Genomic DNA, 22,753 nt, shown 5'->3' on the forward strand with positions numbered 1-22,753 from the left:
GACGCCAGTGCCCAGATGGCTTGGGAAGACACGGACCACAAGGTGAGTTAAGCAGTACTCAGTACTCCCATAGACAAACCTGGGCCAGATCAGCATAGCCCCCTGGACAGACCAACCCCCACCCAGGGAAAAAAGAGAAGCTGAATAATAAGCAATAACAAAAAAAAGACATGTAGCAAAGAGGGTGCGGCAACCTGAGCACCAAAGGGGGGAGAGGGGACTCCCTCACGGAACTGTAAATAAACAAGCCGGGCTGGAGAAGACAGGAGCAGCAGCAGACACCCAGCAACCAGGAGTGGGAAAGCTTGTAAAAGTGACAGAGGGAGGAAAATTCCAGAGGAGAGAGGGGAAGACCACTTCCCACATGGGCTGTAAATAAACAAGCTGGCCAGAGAAGGCAGGAGCGGCAGCACATGGCCAGCAATCAGGAGCAGGAAAGCTTGTAAAAGCAGCAGTGGGAGGAAAACTCTACAGGAGAGGGGAGAAGGCCCACTTCCCATGTGAGCTGTAAATAAACATACCGGCATGAGAAAGTGGGTGCAGTGTCACGTCCTCCAGTGTGCTTGGAAAGGGGAAAGCTTGCACCAGTGCCTCATGCACAGGAGAACTCTTAAGTAAATCTGCCGAGCCAGGTGAATGTTAAGATCACTCCTGAGATCTGCATAAATAAAGCCTCCAGCAACAGCAGGCTGACAGCAGCAGGCAGGCAAGCCACAGCCATAGATAGCCATTCACAGAACTGTCTCCAGACTCTTTTTTTTCTTTTCTTCCTACCTTTCATGAGACAACAACTGAAATATACCTGCATGCTGAAAAACTTACTGAAATTGTATTGCACTTGAACTTGGGACATTTGAGGGGTTTTTTGTTTTGTTTTGTTTTGTTTTGTGCAGTTTTGTTTTATTTTGTTTTTTCTAGTTTTTTCCCTTTTGATGAGACAACCACAGAACTACTTCTGGGGCACCATCTCCAGGATCGGAGGCTGAGGGAAGAGCACCAAAATTATTATTAAGACTGAAATTTTATTGCATTTGAACTTGGAGTTTTTTTTAATTTTTTTTCATTTATTTAATTTTTATTTTTATTCTTACTTTTTAATTTTTTATTGTCAATCCTCTCTCTGTCTCTCTAATGCCTGTACAGCTTACAGTTGATTAGTACACTATATCTCCCTGTTTATACCTTTGAAACTTTTTTGTTTGTTTCTTTGTGTTGTTTTTTCCTACTTGTTTCTTTGCTTTTCCCTTTTCCTTTAAATTCTTTGCTTTCCATCTCCTCTCACCCCTCCATTCTAAATATCACCATTGTTATTATTACAAGCTAGAAAATACTTAATTGCACACAGTACAGGGACAATAACAACACCAAGGGCAATGATAGGAAGACAGAAAAAACAGGGAAACCAGTTTCCTCACAGCAAAAAATTAGTACAGGAACCAGAGGGAAATGAAGAAAACACATACTCAGATACAGACTCAAACAAAATGAAGATAAACTATGCCAAAGAACCCAATGAAGCCCACAAGAATAATCTAAAAGAAGACATACTACAGGTAATCAATGAGAATTTTATAGAGATGATACTGGATATGGTCAACCAAAATGTACATGAGACACTCAAGAAATTCCAAGACAACAAAAACAGAGAATTTAAAAAAGCAAAAGAAGAAATAAAGGAAACCATAGAAGCACTGTATAAACACCAAAGTGAAACAAAGAACACGATTAATAAAGAGATCAATGAATTCAGGACAAAAACAGACAACATTAAAGAGGAAAGGACCCAGGATAAGGAAAACCTCAGAAAAAAGAACGAAACAATTGCAAAACAAAACGGAAGGCCAATCTAGCAGAACAGAACAAACAGAAGAAAGAATCTCAGAACTCAAACATGAAATGGTAATTAAAGAAAAAACCGAAGAACTATTAGTTAACAACTCAAGACCTGTGAAAAGAAAATGCAAGAACTCGCTGACCCAATCAAAAGACCAAACCTGAGAATCATGGGCATTGAAGAAGGAGAAGAGGTGCAAGCAAAGGGAAGGCATAATATATTCAACAAAAAAATAACAGAAAATTTCCCAAATCTAGAGAAAACTAGTTCCATACGATGCAAGAGGCCTCCAGAACACAAACAGACATCTCAAAATAGAACTATCCCATGGCATATCATCATTAAAACAACAAGTGCAGAAACTAGGGAAAGAATATTGAAGGCTGTAAGAGAGAAAAAACAAATAACATATAAAGGGAAACCCATCAAAGTCACAGTAGACTTCTAACAGAAACATTAAAAGCAAGAACAGCTTGGGGAGAGATCTTCAGGGCACTGAATGAAAATAACTTCAACCCCAGGATACTCTACCCAGGAAAACTATCATTCAAAATAGATGGAGCAATAAAAGTCTTCCATGATAACAGAAACTAAAACAATATGTGACCACAAAGCTACCACTACAAAAGATTCTTCAAGGGATTCTGCACACAAAAAGTGAAACCAAACCTAACCATGAAAGGACAGGCAGCACCAAACTACAGGTAAACAAAAAGCAAGAAAGTAGAGAGTAACCTCAAATTAGGTACACACAATCAAAACTTCAAACAACTAAAACAACTAAATGACAGGAATCACCACATACCTATCAGTACTAACACAATGTTAATGGACTTAATTCACCCATCAAAAGGCAACATTTGACAAAATGGATTAAAAAGGAAGATCCAACAATTTGTTGCTTCCAAGAGACCCATCTCATTGATAGAAATAAGCATAGATTAGGATGAAAGGCTGAAAGAAGACTTATCAAGGCAATGGCACCCAAAAACAGGCAGGAGTAACAATATTTATCTCTGACAAAGTAGACTTCAAACCTACATTGATCAAATGAGATAAAGAAGGACATTCCATACTAATAAAGGGGAAATAGACCAAAAGGAAATAACAATTATCAACCTATATGCACCCAATGTCAATGCACCCAGTTTCATCAAACATACCCTGAAAGACCTAAAAGCATATATTAACTCCAACACAGTGGTTGTGGGAGACTTTAACACCCCATAATCATCAATACATAGGTCATCCAAACAAAAAAATCAACAAAGAAATCCAAGATCTAAAATATACGATAGATGAAATGGACCTACTTGATGTCTACAGAACATTTCATCCAACTTCTACACAATATACATTCTTCTCAGCAGCCCATGGAACCTTCTCCAAAATAGATCATATCCTAGGGCACAAAGCAAGCCTCAGCAAATATAAGAAAATAGAAATTATACCATGTATACTATCTGATCACAATGCAATAAAACTAGAACTCAACAACAAAAGTAAAGACAAAAAACATGCAAACAGCTGGAAACTGAATAACTCATTACTTAATGAACAATGGGTTATTGATGCAATAAAAGAGGAAATTAAAAAGTTCCTGGAAGTCAATGAAAATGAAAACACAACCTACCGGAACATATGGGAAACAGAAAAGGCAGTCCTGAGAGGAAAGTTTATAGCCATGAGTGCATATATTAAAAAGACTGAAAGATCCCAAATCAGTGACCTAATGATACATCTCAAACTCCTAGAAAAACAAGAACAAGCAAATCCCAAAACAAATAAAGGAGAGAAAGAATAAAAATAAGAGCTAAAATCAACAAAATAGAAACCAAAAAAAACCATACAAAGAATTAATGAAACAAAAAGTTGGTTCTTTGAAAAAATAAACAAGGTCAACAGACCCCTGGCAAACGTGACTAAAATGAGAAGAGAAAAAACTCAAATTAGTAGAATCAGGAATGCAAAAGGGGAGATAACAACAAACACCATGGAAGTCCAGGAAATCATCAGAGACTACTTCGAGAACCCATATTTTAAAAAAATTGAAAATCTTAAAGAAATAGACAGATTTCTAGATACATATGATCATCCATAACTGAACCAAGAGGACATTAATCACCTGAATAGATCTATAACACAAGATGAAATTGAAGTAGCAATCATGAGTCTGCCTAAAAAGAAAAGTCCAGGACCTGATGGATTCTCTGCTGAATTCTATCAGACCTTTAAAGAAGAACCGATACCAACCCTCCTTAAACTGTTCCATGAAATAGAAAGAGAAGGAAAACTGCCTAACACATTTTATGAAGCCAGTATTACACTTATCCCCAAACCAAGCAAACACACCTCCAAAAAGGAAAACTGTAGGCCAATCTCCTTAATGAACATTGATGCAAAAATCCTCAATAAAATAATGGCAAACCAAACTCAACAACACATCAAAAAGATCATTCACCACTACCAAGTGGCTTGATCCCAGGAATGCAGGGGTGGTTCAACATATGAAAATCAATGAACATAATAAACCACATTAACAGAAGCAAAGACAAAAACTACATGATCATCTCAATAGATGCAGAAAAAGCCTTTGATAAGATCCAACACTATTTCATGATAAAAGCTCTAAGAAAACTAGGAATAGAAGGAAAGTACCTCAACATTATAAAAGCTGTATATGACAAACCTACAGCCAGCATTATACTTAATGGAGAAAAATTAAAACCATTCCCTCTAAAATCAGGAACCAGACAAGGATGCCCACTATCTCCACTCCTATTCAACATAGTACTGGAATTCCTAGCCAGAGCAATTAGGCAAGAAGAAGGAATAAAAGGAATACAAATAGGTAAAGAAACTGTCAAAATATCCCTATTTGCAGATGACATGATCCTATACCTTAAAGACCCAAAAAAGTCTTCTCAAAAGCTCCTAGACACCATCAATAGCTATAGCAAGGTAGCAGGATATAAAATCAACATAGAAAAATCATTAGCATTTCTATACACTAATAATGAACCAATTGAAAAAGAATATATGAAAACAATTCCATTTACAATAGCCTCAAAAAAATCAAATACCTAGGTGTAAACCTAACAAAGGATGTGAATGACCTCTACAAGGAAAACTATAAACTTCTGAAGAAAGAGATTGAGGAAGACTATAGAAAGTGGAGAGATCTCCCATGCTCATGTATTGGTAGAATCAACATAGTAAAAATGTCTGTACTTCCAAAAGTAATCTACATGTTCAATGCAATTCCCATCAAAATCCCAATGACATTCATCACAGAGATTGAAAAATCTACCCTAACATTCATTTGGACACACAAGAGACTGAAAAGCCAGCAAAAAGAGTGATGTTAGAGGTATCACAATACCCAACTTCAAACTATATTACAAAACAATAACAATAAAAAACAGCTAGGTACTTGCACAAAAACACACATGAAGACCAGTGGAACAGAATAGAGGACCCAGATATGAATCCACACAGCTATGCCCACCTTATTTTTGACAAAGGCACCAAAAACATACCATGGAAAATAGCCTCTTCAACAAATGTTTCTGGGAAAAGTGCTTATCTGCCAACAGAAAACTGAAATTTGATCCATGTTTGTCACCCTGTACTAGTATCAACTCAGAATGGATCAAGGACCTTAATATCAAAACTCTGAAGCTAGTACAGAAAAGAGCTGGAAATACTCTAGAAGCAATAGGTATAAGCAAGGACTTCCTCAATAGGACCCCAGTAGCTCAGCAACTAAGAGAAAGGATGGACAAATAGGACTTCATAAAATTAAAAAGTTTCTGCACAGCAAAAGAGATGGTCTCTAAACTGAGGAGACCACCCACAGACTGGGAGAAAATATTTGCCAGCTATACATCAGACAAAGGACTGATAACCAGAATATATAGGGAACTCAAAAAACTAAATTCTCCCAAAATTGATGAACCAATAAAGAAATGGGCAAGTGAATTAAACAGAACTTTCTCAAAAGAAGAAATCCAAATGGCAAAAAAACACATGAAAAATGCTCACCATCTCTAGCCATAAAGGAAATGCAAATCAAAACCACCCCTGTTAGAATAGCTATCATCAAAAACACCAACAACAACAAATGTTGGTGAGCATGTGGGGAAAAAGGAATCCTCATACACTGCTGGTAGGAATGCAAGCTAGTATAACCACTCTGGAAAACAATATGGAGGCTTGTTAAAAATCTAAACATAGATCTGCCATATGAGCCAGCAATCCCATTCCTAGGTTTATACCCAAAGAAATGCGACTCAGGTTACTCCACATGCACCTGCATGCCCATATTTATTGCTGCACTATGCACAATAATCAAGTTATGGAAATAGCCAAGATGCCCCACTACTGATGAATGGATTAAGAAAATGTGGTATTTATACACAATGGAATTTTACTCAGCCGTGAAGAAATATGAAATCTTATCACTCACAAGTAAATGGATGGAACTGGAGAATATCATCTTAAGCAAAGTTAGTCAGGCTCAGAAAACCAAAAATCATATGTTCTCCCTCATATGTGGACTCTAGACCTGAAAAAATGCAGTAATATTATTGGACTTGGGTTACACACTGAGGGGAGAACATGTACAGGAGGAATAGCGAAATGTAGGAAACTCAAAACTTCAAAGTGTTTGATATGTCCACTGTAGAGGAATTTATATAGTAACCTTAAAATGACAAAGGTCAATAAGGGAAAGTGACTGGGAAGTAGTGAAGAGGTCTGGTAGAGATGAACCAATGTGGGTTGCAATACACACATGCATGGAAGCAATGCTGGGAATCTCTCTGTATAGCTATCTTTATCTCAAACTAGCAAAAATGTTATGTCTTTTTTATTATTGCTTTTGTCTTCTCTTCAACAAAATTGAAGAAAAGGGCAGAACAGGTTGTGCCTGCAAGTAAGGGAAGTGAGGGGAAGAGGGACATGGCAAGGGGATGGTGGAGAAATAACCTAAACAATCTACACACATATGAATGAATGAATAAAGAAAAGAAAAAAAGGACATAACCACAAATACTAGTGAAATCCAGAGGATATTAGAGGGAACTTTGAAAACTTCTATTCAAGTAAGCTGGAAAATCTAGGCGAAATGGATAAATTTCTAGATACATATAACCAACCAAAGTTGAACCAAGAAGATATCAACCACCTTAATAGTCCTACTACAAGCAAAGAAATTGAAGCAGTAATAAAGAGCCTCCCTACAAAGAAGAGCCCAGGAGCTGACAGATTCATGGCCAAATTTTATAAAAGCTTTAAAGAAGAACTAATACCAACTCCTCAACATTTTCTAGGAAATAGAAAGGGAAATAACACTACCAACCTCATTCTAAGAAGCCAGAATTACACTCATTCCAAAACCCAGTAAAGATGCAACCAAAAGTTGCATAAATCTATAAATATTCTACAGCATAGAAACAGAAGCAAGTACAAAAACCACATGATCCTCTCAATAGATGCAGAAAAAGCCTTTGACTAAATTCAATGCCCTTTCATGATAAAAGCACAAAAGAAACAAAGAATAGAAGGAATGTTTCTCAACATAATAAAGGCTACCTATGACAAACCTAGAGCCAACATCATACTTAATGGAAAACAACTGAAAATATTCCCACTAAAGTCAGGAAGGAGACAGTGATACCTACTCTCCCCACTCCTATTCAATATAGTTGTGGAATTCCTAGCAGAGCAAGAAGTTCCTAGAGAAGATCAAGAAATAAAAGGGATTCAAATAGGGAAGGAAGAAGTCAAACTATTTGTAGATGACAGGATCCTATACCTAAAAGACCCCCAAAACTCTACCAAAAAACTACTAGAAATTATGAACTCTTTCAGTAAAGTAGCAGGATACAAAATTATAATACAGAAATCAGTAGCCTTCCTATATATCAACAACCAACAGACTGAGAAAGAACTCAGTGAAACAATTCCATGTACAATAGCCTCAAAAACAATAAAGTACCTTGGAATGAATTTAATGAAGGAAATCAAAGACCTTTTTAATGAAAATTATAAACCACTGAAGAGAGAAATTGAAGAAGGAATCAGAAGATGGAAAGATCTCCCATGCTCATGGATTGGTAGAATCAACATTGTGAAAATGACCATTCTACCAAAAGCAATCTACATGTTCAATACAATCCCTATCAAAATTCCAATAACATTCTGCACAGAAATAGAATAAAAAATCCTAAAATACATATGAAAACACAAAAGACCTCAAAGATCCAACACAATTCTGAGCAAAAAGTCCAGTGCTGGGTGCATCACAATACCCAACTTCAAACAATACTACAGAGTCAAAGGAATAAAAACAGCATGATACTGGCACAAAAACAGACAGGCAGACCAATGGATCAGAACAGAAGATCCAGACATAAATGCATACATCCACAGCCAACTGATCTTCAACAAAGGAGCCCAATACACACAATGGAGAAAAGACAGCCTCTTCAACAAATGTTGCTGGGAAATCTGAATATCCACATATGGAAGACTGAAACTAAATCCCTGTCTTTCACCTTATACCAAAATCAACTCAAAGCAGATCGATAACCTTAATATAAGGCCTGAAACTTTGAAATAACTCCAGGAAGTAGTAGGAAATACATTGGATCAGATAGGTATAGTGAACAACTTCTTAAGTAGAACTCAAAGACTCAGAATCTAAGAGAAATTATGAACAAATTGGACCGCATCAAACTAAAGAGCTTTTACACAGCAAAAGAAATAGTTATTAGACTCAAGAGACAGACCACAGAATAGGAGAAAATCTTTGCAAGCTACTTATCCACTAAGGGTCTAATATCCAGAATCTACGGGGAGCTCAAAAAACTCAACCACCAAAGAATTAACATCCCAATGAAGAAATGGGCACATGAATTAAATGGAATTCTCAAAGGAAGAAGTATAAATGACCAGAAAATACATGAAGAAGTGTTCAAATTCCCTGGGTATAAATGATGCAAATCAAAACTATACTTAGATTTCATCTCACCCCAGTTAGAATGGCCATATTTAAGTGCAATAACAACAACAAATGCTGGTGAGGAAGTGGCTAAGCAGGAATATTTATGCACTGTTTGTGGGAATGCAAATTAGTACAACCACTATGGAAAACAGAATGGAGATTACTCAAAGAACTAAAGATAGAACTGCCACATCATCCAGTAATATGGCACTCCCCAAACCAGCCATTCTACAACTAATGAATGCATCAAGAAAGTGTGGTGTATATATGCACAATGAAGTTTTACTCAGCTATAAGGAATAATGACATGTGGTTTGAAGGTACATGGATGCAATTGGAGTATTAAGTGAAGTAAGCCAGACTCAGAAAAACAAAGTTCAAATGTTTTCTCTTATACATGAAAGATAGATACAAAAGATAAACATATACACAAAAACAAGCATGATCATATACAAACTCATATGTAGATCATGTTTGTAATAGTGGAACTACTCTATGGAACTCAGGGAAAGAGGGAAAGGAAAAGAAAATGACAGAGCAAAAGTAATATTGTAAAACATACATCTGTGAAGGTAGAGAATATACTGCTGTGGTATTGAAAGCTGTTGAAAAATTGAGGGTGGGACATAAAGGGGTAAGGGAGAGTAATGGGAGGGGTAGAATGGACCACTGCCCATGACCTGTGTGGGTGTGCTGAGTGAACCTGACTAAGAGTGGCAGGGAATGAGAAATAAGACACAAACAGACATAAAACAGAAAAGTGGGATTGGGAGGACTACACATTCCTGGTGGGAAACATGAGCACCTACCTGAGCCAGAGTGTTTATTTTATAGGTCAGTACAAGGAAAACATTCAGGTAAAAAACAAGCTTCAACAATTCTTTGATACAAGGTAAAAGGAGTGAGGTTTGGTAGGCTAATTTTCCTAAGGCTATAGAAGCTCAATTACAAAACATCTGTTCTGAAATCAAGGCACACAGGACACCTTATCAAAGGCAGTGATTAATCTGGCATCAGGGAGTCTCCAAATAGTTCTGGTACTTTATCTTGTTTTGCATCAGGGGGTTAGTATGAGCACACAGCAGGTTGTTTTCTTCAAGGAGATGCGGGAACAAAGGTCAAGACACCAGGTGCTGGGAAAATTATGGTAGGAGAACTCTGCAAGCTCCTACTATGGAGAAGCAGTGCAAGCTCCATTATTTCCCAGTCCAGGGTCATGCCTGGGGTCCAACATCTCCCCCTTTCTCTATTTCTTAAAAGCTCCAGATGCATTTCTATGTCTAATCTGAGGAGTCACCTTTTGATCTTTCAAACCCCAACTGAAAATAAGCAAAACCAACAAATCATTAATAATACAATGCCAATGAAATACCAGAAGGAATATTTCAGAGTATTAAAAGGGTTAAATCCTTGCAATTCATCTAATATAGTTTTGGCTATATCTGCAGGATCAGCCACCTGATCGTGTGCTCGCTGCATGGCTAAGATTTGCTGTCTTAAGGCTTGTAGGTTAAGGGAATCGTTATTTTCCCAGGCTCCCATGACATGTGCTTTAACGAGTTTCCATGGAACTCTGTGGCATTGTAGGTGCTGCAGTGACACAATATGGTGGAAGCCTGCATGACACAGTAAATCTTGATGGAATTTCAGCATTTGAACTTCATCTCCCATAGCCAGCAAAGCAGCTTCTAGAGAATATAAGTGGATATCAATTTTTTCATCTATAGCAACTTGTTATTGAAAGGCATAACTGACGTTTTGTATCAAGGTATTAACGTAATGACCATTTTGAATGCTTTGGGAGAGAGCTACTGCAGCAGTAGCTATGGTGGCAATAGCAGTGATGGCTGCCACAATGCCTGCTATCAAGAGCCCTACAAATCTTTTTTCTCTTACTAATTATGATTTTATTTATTTGACAACCTATAGTCCTCTATCATACCATGGTCCCATGAAATTTCTAGGTACCCAGATATAGGGACTCTGTTTTACTATAAGTAGGCTGCCATTTATGTAATTGTCCACACATGAGGTTAAATTGCAATTAGAACAAGAGATACCAAAAATAGTTCTATTTTTAGAGATGTTAATTGATCCAGCCAATAAAGCAAAAGGATGGTGAACACAAGCTTGCAAGCCTTTAGTAACAGAGCTGCCTGAATGGCTAGTTAGATTGATAGTAGCGGTAGCAGCTCAAGTTTCCATATATCCGAATAAATGGCTCCTCCATTTGGTCCCACCAGAGGGTGGTCCGATACCCCATAATATACGTTTCAGAAGTGCCATTATGAGACCAATACACAAGCTTGTAGCCTGTAACATTAATAGCCCTTGGAGAAGCAAATATACACTTTTCCCATGAGGTTTCCTTATGGGGGCACCAGGGATTGCATTTGCCGTGACAACGGAGAAAGTGAGGCCAATGTGTAGCATTATATGGTTCAGTAACATTAAAGCTGAAAAATTCTAGTTTTTTATCAAGAAGCTGAGTACCATTCCATAACAGAGTACTTTTCCAATAGGCGTGAGAGGGAGAGAATAAGGCAAGTTTCCCAAACATATAGGTAAAGCAACAGCTTGTCCTGTAAAATTATAATTAGTGAAAGTAGGAACCAGGTGTCCACTGGAGTGACCTCCTACCAGCTCAGAGTCAGTAGTAAAAACTGATATAGAAGGACTTTTCCAAGAAACCACATGAAGCAGAGGTGGATGAGGCACAGAAGCCCAATGTACTAAGTTCTGGGCTTCTGCAGCATTTACCTGTTGACTAATGATGGTAATCATAGCTACCAGAAGAACAGCAGACATGTCTTCCTGTCCCCACACCTTAATGGCATTCTTGGCCATATCCGCAAAGCACTTTATTTGACCTCAAGTTAGGGGAATAGATCCTTGGGTTGTTTTACTGTGTTTGTCAACGTGATGATGTTGTCTCTTGTAGGTCTGGTAAGGATGGTTCCTTATCGCTTTCAGTGATAGGATCTCCATCAGTTTGGTTTTCTGCAGGCTTGAGCTCCTCTCCTCCTCCATCAGGTGGAGCTTCTGCATCTGATGCCTGATGGGTTCCATGGGTCTTCACAAACCACAAGGCTACCCAAATTGAGTTTTCTGCACCTTCAAGAAAAACACAAGCATGGCCTCGACCCCATAAGAAGACTAGGCTAAGGCCTTTCCAGGCCCCAGTCATTACATCTTTCCACAATACTTGTGCCAAATGTTGTTTATTATGATGTTCCCAATGTTTTTCAGCTGGAGTGAAGACAGATTCAGAGCAATTTAAAAAATTTAAAGTAAAAAGAGCTTTGTTAATTTGAGTGGCCACGAAGCTATCTCCCCCTTCTTGTCTTTGTAATTAAACTTTTAAAGTTGGTGAGCTTGTTCCACTAAAGCTTGGCCTTGTGGATTGTAGGGTATGCCTGTGGTATGAAGAATTTTGTAGGAGGAACAAAAAGCTTTGAAGGCAGTAGATGTATAGCCTGGACCATTATCAGTTTTAATATGGAGTGGCTTGCCCATCACCACAAAGGCGGCTAAACAGTGGTCTATAACATGCCGTGTTGCTTCCCCTGATCTTGGAGAGGCAAAAACAAAACCAGAGTAAGTAGCAATAACAACATGGACATAACACTGTCATCCAAAAGATGGAATGTGAGTAACATCCATCTGCCATAATGTTAGAGGGCAAAGACCACAAGGGTAAACTCCCTCAGCATGCACAGGCAAATGAGGAGCACAATTTGAACATGATTTAATAATCTGATGAGCTTATTCTCGGGTGATATAAAAATGTTTACAAAGAGCTCTGAAGTTTTGGTGGAACTGAGAATGACTTTGTATGGCCTGTTTTACTGGTGATGAGGTATCCACCTGTAAAATTAATGGACAAACCAAGGCACCAACCTAGCAATTGCCCTCTGCCAATGGCCCAGAAAGGCCAGAGTGGGGCTGAAGATGGCCCACAAAATAGGGATGTTGGTGTTGTTGTAACAAAGCCCTTAACTCATGGAAAAGATGAAAAAGCTGTTCATCATTAGTATGTCCTATATAAGCAGTTTCAATAGTCTTAAGTACACCATAAACATATGCACTATCTGTATACAAATTAAAAGGAACATGAGCAAAGTCCTGACAAACCAACATAACTGCCTGAAGCTCAGCATGCTGAGCAGTGGAAAAACCTGTTTGTACAACCTTTTGTCCCGAGAGGAAGAGTAAGCAGCATTTCCAGAACCTGAAACATCAGTAAAAATCACAAGAGCCTGAGGCATGGGATCCTCTTGGATATTGTGAGGAAATATAAAAGCATGTTGAGAAGGAAAATTAAGAAGTTTTGAGGATGGCAAATGTTCTCCAATCTGTCCTGTAAAGTTTGCTAATGAATTTTGTCACATGATATCAGTACACCATAACCCCAAGCCTGTTGTTCCTTGGTAAATGGGACAATTATAAAGAATGGTTCTAGTCCTAGCAGTTGTACAGTGCAAAAACATCCCCATGGCTATTAATTTTGCTACCATATTATGATAAGGAGTGATAACTCTAGCAGGGAAGTGAGGTAAATGTAACCACTCTAGTACTCCCTGAGACTGCCAAAGAACTCCTGTGGGTAGACTCCTGTAAGTAAAATGAGAAGTTACATTGGTTGAGAATAATCAACATGATTTCTCTGAGAATTAGGAATAGCTTGTTCAACCTTAGACAGGGCCATGTGACCTGGTGTAAGATATCTAGGAGATGATGGTTGAGTGTCTCCCTGTAAAATTTTTAAAAGAGGAGACAGTTCATGGGTGGTAAGTTTTAAGGCAGGACATAGCCAATTTATATCACCTAATAATTTTGAAAATCATTTAAAGTTTTTAAATTATCTATGGATTTCTATTTTGGGGGGACAGATAGTCCGTCCCTCAATAAGCTGGCCCAAATATGAAAAAGGAGATTATTTTTGTACCTTTTCTGGAGCTACAATAAGACCAATTTGGCCAAATTATATGAGCAACAAAAGAAGTTTAGAAGAAGTGGTCTTACCTGGCATCCATTTCTAGTTCTGTCTGGACAACGGATGATATCCTGACAACTTAAAAATGCTGCAGAATGTAAACAGACAACAGTTAAAGGTTTTGAAAAAAGCCAACAAAAATAAATATTTAGAAGGCCGAATTCAATTGAAAATAGGTACGGGGTAATTGCAAATGCTCTGAAGAAGGACCCAGACTGAGAATGAAAAGACTTAGCATTTCATGTCCCCACTCCAGAAGAACTAATACAGAAACTTAAAGTGACAGAGGTTATAGTGAGAAGGGGATCAGTAACCAGTGTAAAGATCAGTTAGAGATGAATCAACCTGGATCATAACACGTGTACACGAAAGCAATGTTAGGAATATTTCTGTAGAGCGATCCTTAACACAACTAGCAAAAATGCTTTGTTTCCTTATTATGCTTGTGTCTTTTCTTCAACAAAATTAGTGATAAAGGCAGAACAGGACCTGCCTGGAACTGAGGATGGAAGAGAGAGAGAGGGTGGGGAAAGGGGTTGGGGGGAGACAAGACCCAATGTATGAACATGTGAATAAATGAGTAATTTTAAAAAAAGAAAAGAAAAGACTTAGAATATTAGAATAGCCATGGTTAAAATACTGAAAAGTAGTTTGGGAATTGTCAGACATTTAGTTATTTTCATTGCAGTCTGCATTTTTAGGAAAATAATTATGACAGATAGTTTTAAAACAGCAGCACTAATGCTCCTTGTTACAATTAGGAACACACACAGACAAACTTGTAAAAGTCTAGCATTGTTAACTTTACATCTCTTTAAGTTAGGGGGCCAATGCCTGTGATGCCACATAGTCTTATTTTTTGATGTACAATTACATTTTATATATATATACAGTAACATTTATTTGACTAAAACTAATATAGGCCAGGTTTTAAGTAGCAGGATTGTGCAAATGGCAAGGTTTTTCTTGAATGTTACTGATTACAAACAGCGCACCTGTCAAAAGTTTCATTAAGCATTTTATATGTCAAAGGTTTGGATAAAAGAGAGCTTTTATTATCTCTTTTGGATAAAAGAGAGCTTTAGCTCATCACTTTACATAAACTGACAGTTTTAACTCTGTAAATGTTTGTACCATATTTAGTCAAAGTATAGACACAGAACACAGTTATAAGGTGGTCATTTAAGAGAACTTTACATGAGCAAATACATAAATGAACTTTGATTTAGTAGTACTTAAAACTTGACAAGATGAACAGAAAACACAAGTAATTACTTTGATAAAATCTTTCCCTATAACAGTTTTTTTGCAGATGTTACTCAGAGCAGAATAATATTAAGATAGCGTTGTTATTTTATTGGCATACAGAATCAGATTTTAGTTTTAGGCAACTCTTAGATTATAGTCAACATTAACTTTATCACACACTGCAGCTTTTATTATACACTTTCAAAACTTAGACCTTCATATAATATTCTGAACCCTTTGATGGTTTGTCCTTATCATTCCTCTCCATATTTGGAACAATCTTTAGGACAAGCCCTTCTTTACAAAATTCTTTCTCATTAAAAAACATTCCTTTTTTCCTTTAACTTCTTCTTAAAAAATGCACTCAATACCTATCTAAATCCTTCCTACCTGTTCACTTTGTAACTTGTATTTTAAAAATAACTTTCATAAGAATTGTAAATTTAAATAAAATTGCTTTTTCAATGTCTTTTTTTTAATTTTTATTGTTTTATTATTCATATGTGCATACAATGCTTGGGTCATTTCTCCCCCATGCCCTCACCCCCTCCCTTACCACTCACTCCAACTCCTCCCTTTCCCCCACACCCCCTCAATACCCGGCAGAAACTATTTTGCCCTTATCTCTAACTTTGTTGAAGAGAGAGTATAAGCAATAATAGGAAGGAACAAGGGTTTTTGCTAGTTGAGATAAGGATAGCTATACAGGGAGTTGACACATTGATTTCCTGTGTGTGTGTGTTACGTTCTAGGTTAATTCTTTTTGATCTCCCCTTTTCTCTAGTTCCTGGTCCCCTTCTCCTATTGGCCTCAGTTGCTTTTAAGGTGTCTGCTTTAGTTTCTCTGCATTGAGGGCAACAAATGCTAGCTAATTTTTTAGGTGTCTTACCTATCCTCACCCCTCCCTTTATGTGCTCTTGCTTTTATCATGTGATCAAAGTCCAATCCCCTTGTTGTGTTTGCCCTTGATCTAATGTCCGCATATGAGGGAGAACATATGATTTTTGGTCTTTTGGGCCAGGCTAACCTCACTCAGAATGATGTTATCCAATTCCATCCATTTACCAGAGAATGATAACATTGCGTTCTTCTTCATGCTACAAAAAATTCCATTGTGTAGAGATACCACATTTTCTTAATCCTTTCATCAGTGATGGGGCATCTTGGCTGTTTCCATAACTTGGCTATTGTGAATAGTGCTGCAATAAACATGGGTGTGCAGGTGCCTCTGGAGTAACCTGTGTCACAGTCTTTTGGGTATATCCCCAAGAGCGGTATTGCTGGATCAAATGGTAGATCAATGTTTAGCTTTTTAAGTAGCCTCCAAATTTTTTTCCAGAGTGGTTGTACTAGTTTACATTCCCACAACAGTGTAAGAGGGTTCCTTTTACCCCGCATCCTCGCTAACACCTGTTGTTGGTGGTGTTGCTAATGATGGCTATTCTAACAGGGATGAGGGGGAATTTTAGTGTGGTTTTAATTTGCATTTCCTTTTTTGCTAGAGATGGTGAGCACTTTTTCATGTGTTTTTTGGCCATTTGAATTTCTTCTTTTGAGAAAGTTGTTTAGTTTGCTTGCCCATTTCTTTATTGGTTCATTAGTTTTGGGAGAATTTAGTTTTTAAAGTTCCCTATATGTTCTGGTTATCAGTCCTTTTTCTGATGTGTAGCTGGCAAATATTTTCTCCCACTCTATGGGTGTTCTCTTCAATTTAGAGACCATTTCTTTTGATGAACAGAAGCTTTTTAGTTTTATGAAGTCTCATTTATTAATACTATCTCTTAGTTGCTGTGCTGCTGGGGTTCCATTGAGAAAGTTCTTACCCATACCTACTAACTCCAGAGTATTTCCTACTCTTTCCTGTATCAGTTTTAGAGTTTGTAGTCTGATATTAAGATCCTTGATCCATTTTGAATTAATATTGGTATAGGGTGATATACACGGATCTAGTTTCAGTTTTTTACAGACTGCTAACCAGTTTTCCCAGCAGTTTTTATTGAAGAGGCTGCTTTTCCTCTATCATATATTTTTAGCACTTTTGTCAAAGACAAGTTGGTTATAGTTGTGTGGCTTAATATCCAGATCCTCTATTCTGTTCCACTGGTATTCATGTCTGCTTTTGTGCCAGTACCATGCTGTTTTTATTGTTACTGCTCTGTAATACAGTTTGAAGTCGGGTATCGTGATACCTCCAGCATTGTTCTTTTCACTGAGTATTGCCTTGGCTATTCGTGGCCTCTTGTGTTTCCATATAAATTTAACAGTAAATTTTTCAATCTCTTTAATGAATGTCATTGGAATTTTGATGGAAATTGCATTACACATGTAGATTACTTTTGGGAGTATAGACATTTTTACTGTGTTGATTCTACCAATCCATGAGCATGGGAGATCTCTCCACTTTCTATAGTCTTCCTCAATCTCTTTCTTCAGAAGTTTAGTTTTTCCTTATAGAGGTCATTCACATCTTTTGTTAGGTTTACACCTAGGTATTTGATATTTTTTGAGGCTATTATAAATGGAATTTTTTCACATATTCTTTTTCAGTTTGTTCATTATTAGTGTATAGAAATGCTAATGATTTTTCTATGTTGATTTTATATCCTGCTACCTTGCTGTAGCTATTGGTGATGTCTAGAAGCTTCTGAGTAAAGTTTTTTGGGTCTTTAAGGTATAGGATCATGTTGCAAATAGGGATATTTTGACAGTTTCTTTACCTATTTGTATTCCTTTTATTCCTTCTTGTTGCCTAATTGCTCTGGCTAGGAATTCCAGTACTATGTTGAATAGGAGTGGAGATAGTGGGCATCCTTGTCTGGTTCCTGATTTTAGAGGGAATGGTTTCAGTTTTTCTCCATTACGTATAATGCTGGCTGTAGGTTTGTCATATATAACTTTTATAATGTTGAGGTAATTTCCTTCTATTCCTAGTTTTCTTAGAGCTTTTATCATGAAATGGTGTTGGATCTTTTTTTTTTTCATTTTTCTTTTATTATTCATATGTGCATACAACACTTGGGTCATTTCTCCCCCCTGCACCTACCCCCTCCCTTACCACCCACTCCCCCCTCTCTCTCTGCCCCCCCTCAATACCCAGCAGAAACTATTTTGCCCTTATCTCTAATTTTGTAGTAGAGAGAGTATAAGCAATAATAGGAAGGAACAAGGGTTTTTGCTGGTTGAGATAAGGATAGCTATACAGGGCATTGACTCACATTGATTTCCTGTGCGTGGGTGTTACCTTCTAGGTTAATTCTGTTTGATCTAACCTTTTCTCTAGTACCTGTTCCCCTTTTCCTATTGGCCTCAGTTGCTTTAAGGTATCTGCTTTAGTTTCTCTGTGTTAAGGGCAACAAATGCTAGCTAGTTTTTTAGGTGTCTTACCTATCCTCACCCCTTCCTTGTGTGCTCTCACTTCAAAGGCTTTTTCTGCATCTATTGAGATGATCAGTGGTTTTTGTCTTTTCTTCTGGTAATGTGATTTATTACGTTTATTGATTTTCATATGTTGAACCACCCCTGCATTCCTGGGATGACGCCTACTTGGTCATGGTGAATGATCTTTTTGATGTGTTGTTAAATTCTGTTTGCCATTATTTTATTGAGGATTTTTGCATCAATGTTCATTGAGGAGATTGGCCTATAGTTCTCCTTTTTGGAGGTGTCTTTGCCTGTTTTTGGGATAAGTGTAATACTGGCTTCATAAAATGTGTTAGGCAGTTTTCCTTCCTTGGAACTGTTCCTCCTTGGAACAATTTAAGGAGGGTTGGTATCAGTTCTTCTTTAAAGGTCTGATAGAATTCAGCAGAGAATCCATCAGGTTCTGGACTTTTTTTTTTAGGGAGACTCTTGATTGCTGCTTCAGTTTCATTTTTTGTTATAGATCCATTCAGGTGATTTTTTTTTCATTTTTCTTTTATTATTCATATGTGCATACAAGGCTTGGTTCATTTCTCCCCCCCATTCAGGTGATTAACTTCCTCTTGGTTAGTTTTGGATGATCATATGTATCTAGAAATCTGTCCATTTCTTTAAGATTTTCAAATTTTTTTAAATATGGGTTCTCGAAGTAGTCTCTGATGATTTCCTGGACTACCATGGTGTTTGTTGTTATCTCCCCTTTTGCATTCCTCATTCTACTAATTTGGGTTTTTTCTCTCCTCATTTTAGTCAGGTTTGCCAGGGGTCTGTTGATCTTGTTTATTTTTTCAAAGAACCAACTTTTTGTTTCATTAATTCTTTGTGTGGTTTTTTTGGTCTCTGTTTCATTGATTTCAACACTTATTTTTATTATTTCTCTCCTTCTATTTGTTTTGGGATTTGCTTGTTCTTGTTTTTCTAGGAGTTTGAGATGTATCATTAGGACATCTTTCAGTCTTTTTAATATAGGCACTCATGGCTATAAACTTTCCTCTCAGGACTGCCTTTGCTGTGTCCCATAGGTTCCAGTGGGTTGTGTTTTCATTTTCATTGACTTCCAGGAACTTTTTAATTTCCTCTTTTATTTCATCAATGACCCATTGTTCATTAAGTAATGAGTTATTCAGTTTCCAGCTGTTTGCATGTTTTTTGTCTTTACTTTTGTTGTTGAGTTCTAGTTTTACTGCATTGTGATCAGATAGTATGCGCAGTATAATTTCTATTTTCTTATATTTGCTGAGGCTTGCTTTGTGCCCTAGGATATGATCTATTTTGGAGAAGGTTCCATGGGCTGCTGAGAAGAATGTATATTGTGTAGAAGTTGGATGAAATGTTCTGTAGACATCAAGTAGGTCCATTTCATCTATTGTATATTTTAGATCTTGGATTTCTTTATTGATTTTTTGTTTGGATGACCTATCTATTAATGATAATGGGGTGTTAAAGTCTCCCACAACCACTGTGTTGGAGTTAATATATGCTTTTAGGTCTTTCAGGGTATGTTTGATGAAATTGGGTGCATTGACATTGGGTGCATATAGGTTGATAATTATTTCCTTTCGGTCTATTTCCCCTTTTATTAGTATGGAATATCCTTTATCTCATTTGGTCAATGTAGGTTTGAAGTCTACTTTGTCAGAGATAAGTATTGCTGCTCCTGCCTGTTTTCAGGGGCCATTGGCTTGGTAAATCTTCTTCCAGTCTTTTACCCTAAGCCTATGCTTATTTCTGTCAGTGAGATGGGTCTCCTGTAAGCAACAAATTGTTGGATCTTCCTTTTTAATCCATTTCGTCAAGCGGTGCCTTTTGATGGGTGAATTAAGTCCATTAACATTAAGTATTAGTACTGATAGGTATGTGGTGATTCCTGTCATTTAGTTGTCTTAGTTGTTTGAAGGTTTGATTGTGTGTACCTAATTTGAGGTTACTCTCTACTTTCTTGCTTTTTGTTTACCTGTAGTTTGGTGCTGCCTGTCCTTTCATGGTTAGGTTTGGTTTCACTTTTTGTGTGCAGAATCCCTTGAAGAATCTTTTGTAGTGGTGGCTTTGTGGTCACATATTGTTTTAGTTTCTGTTATCATGGAAGACTTTTATTGCTCCATCTATTTTGAATGATAGTTTTCCTGGGTAGAGTATCCTGGGGTTGAAGTTATTTTCATTCAGTGCCTGGAAGATCTCACCCCATGCTCTTCTTGCTTTTAATGTCTCTATTAGAAGTCTGATGTGATTTTGATGGGTTTCCCTTTATATGTTATTTGTTTTTTCTCTCTTACAGCCTTCAATATTCTTTCCCTAGTTTCTGAACTTGTTTTAATGATGATATGTCGTGGGGTAGTTCTATTTTGATCTAGTCTGTTTGGTGTCCTGGAGGCCTCTTGCATCTGTGTGGGAATATCTTTCTCTAGATTTGGGAAATTTTCTGTTATTATTTGTGGAATATATTATGCATTCCCTTTGCATGGGCTTCTTCAATGCCCATGATTCTCAAGTTTGGTCTTTTGATGGAGTTGGTGAGTTCTTGCATTTTCTTTTCACAGTTCTTGAGTTGTTTAATTAATAGTTCTTCAGTTTTTCCTTTAATTACCATTTCATCTTAGAGTTCTGAGATTCTGTCTTCTGTTTGTTCTATTCTGCTGGATTGGCCTTCCATTTTTGTTTTGCAATTCTGTTTCATTCTTTTTTCTGAGGTTTTCCTTATCCTGGGTCATTTCCTCTTTAATGTTTTCTATTTTTGTCCTGAGTTCATTTATCTCTTTATTAATCATGTTCTCTGTTTCACTTTCGTGTTTATATAGTGCTTCTATGGTTTCCTTTATTTCTTCTTTTGCTTTTTCAAATTCTCTATTTTTATTGTCTTGGAATTTCTTGAGTGTCTCCTGTACATTTTGGTTGACCATATCCAGTATCATCTCTATAAATTTCTCATTGAATACCTATAGTATATCTTCTTTTAAATTATTCTTGTGGACTTCATTGGGTTCTTTGGCATAGTTTATCTTCATTTTGTTGGAGTCTGGATCTGAGTATGTGTTTTCTTCATTTCCCTCTGGTTCCTGTACTAATTTTTTGCTGTGGGGAAACTGGTTTCCCTGTTTTTGATGTCTTCCTATCATTGCCCTTAGTGTTGTTACTGTCCCTGTACTGTGTGCAATTAAGTATTTTCTGGCTTGTAATAATAGCACTAGTGATATTTAAAATGGAAGGGTGAGAGGGGGTGAAAAGCAAAAAAGTTAAAGGAAAAGGGAAAAACAAATAATCAAGTAAAAAAAAATACAAAGAAACAAACAAAGTTTCAAAAATATAAACAGCGAGAGATAGTATACTAACCAACTGTTAGCTGAAAAGGCATTAGAGAGACAGAGGATTGAAAATTAAAAATAAAAAGAATAAAGATAAGAATAAAAATTAAAAATAAGTGATAGAAAATATATATATATAATAAAATAAAATAAAACAAAATTTTTAAAAAGCCTCCAAGTTCAAAAGCTTTGAAGTTTTAGTCTTAATAATTTTGGTGTTCGTCCCTCAGCCTCCAATCCTGGTGATGGTGCCTCAGATGTTGTTCTGTAGTTGTCTCATCAAAGGGGAAACATAAAGTAGAACAAAACTGCACAAAAAAAAAAACCCCACAAATTGTCCCAGGTTCAAATGCAATACAGTTTCAGTAAGTTTTTCAGCATCAGGTATAGTTCGGTTGTTTTCTCATCAAAGGTAGGGGGAGAGAAAAAAAAGAGTCTGGAGACAGGTCTGTGAATGGCTATCTGCGGCTGTGGCTTGCCTGCCCACTGCTGTCAGCCTGCTGTTGCTAGCGGCATTATTTATGCAGATCTCTGGGGTGAGCTTAACACTCACCTGGCCCCGCAGACTTTGTTTACTCGGAGTTCTCCTGTGCGCGAGCTGCTACTACAAGCTTTCCCCTTTCCAAGCACACTGGGGGAGGTTACACTGCACCCACTTTCTCTGGCCTGTGTGTTTGTTTACAGCTCACATGGGAAGTGGGTCTTCTCCTCTCTCCTGTTGAGTTTTCCTCCCACCACCACTTTTACAAGCTTTCCCACTCCTGATTGCTGGGAATGTGCTGCTGCTCCTGCTGGCCGGCATGTTTTTTTACAGCTCACATGGGAGGTAGGTCTTCCCCCCTCTCCTGTGGAGTTTTCCTCCCTCCACCACTCTCACAAGCTTTTCTGTTCCTGGTTGCTGGGTGCGCACCCCTGTTCCCACTGTCTCCGGCCAGGCCCGGCTTGTT

Source organism: Castor canadensis, chromosome 9 (assembly GCF_047511655.1).
Source record: "Castor canadensis chromosome 9, mCasCan1.hap1v2, whole genome shotgun sequence".
Lineage (NCBI taxonomy): Eukaryota > Metazoa > Chordata > Mammalia > Rodentia > Castoridae > Castor > Castor canadensis.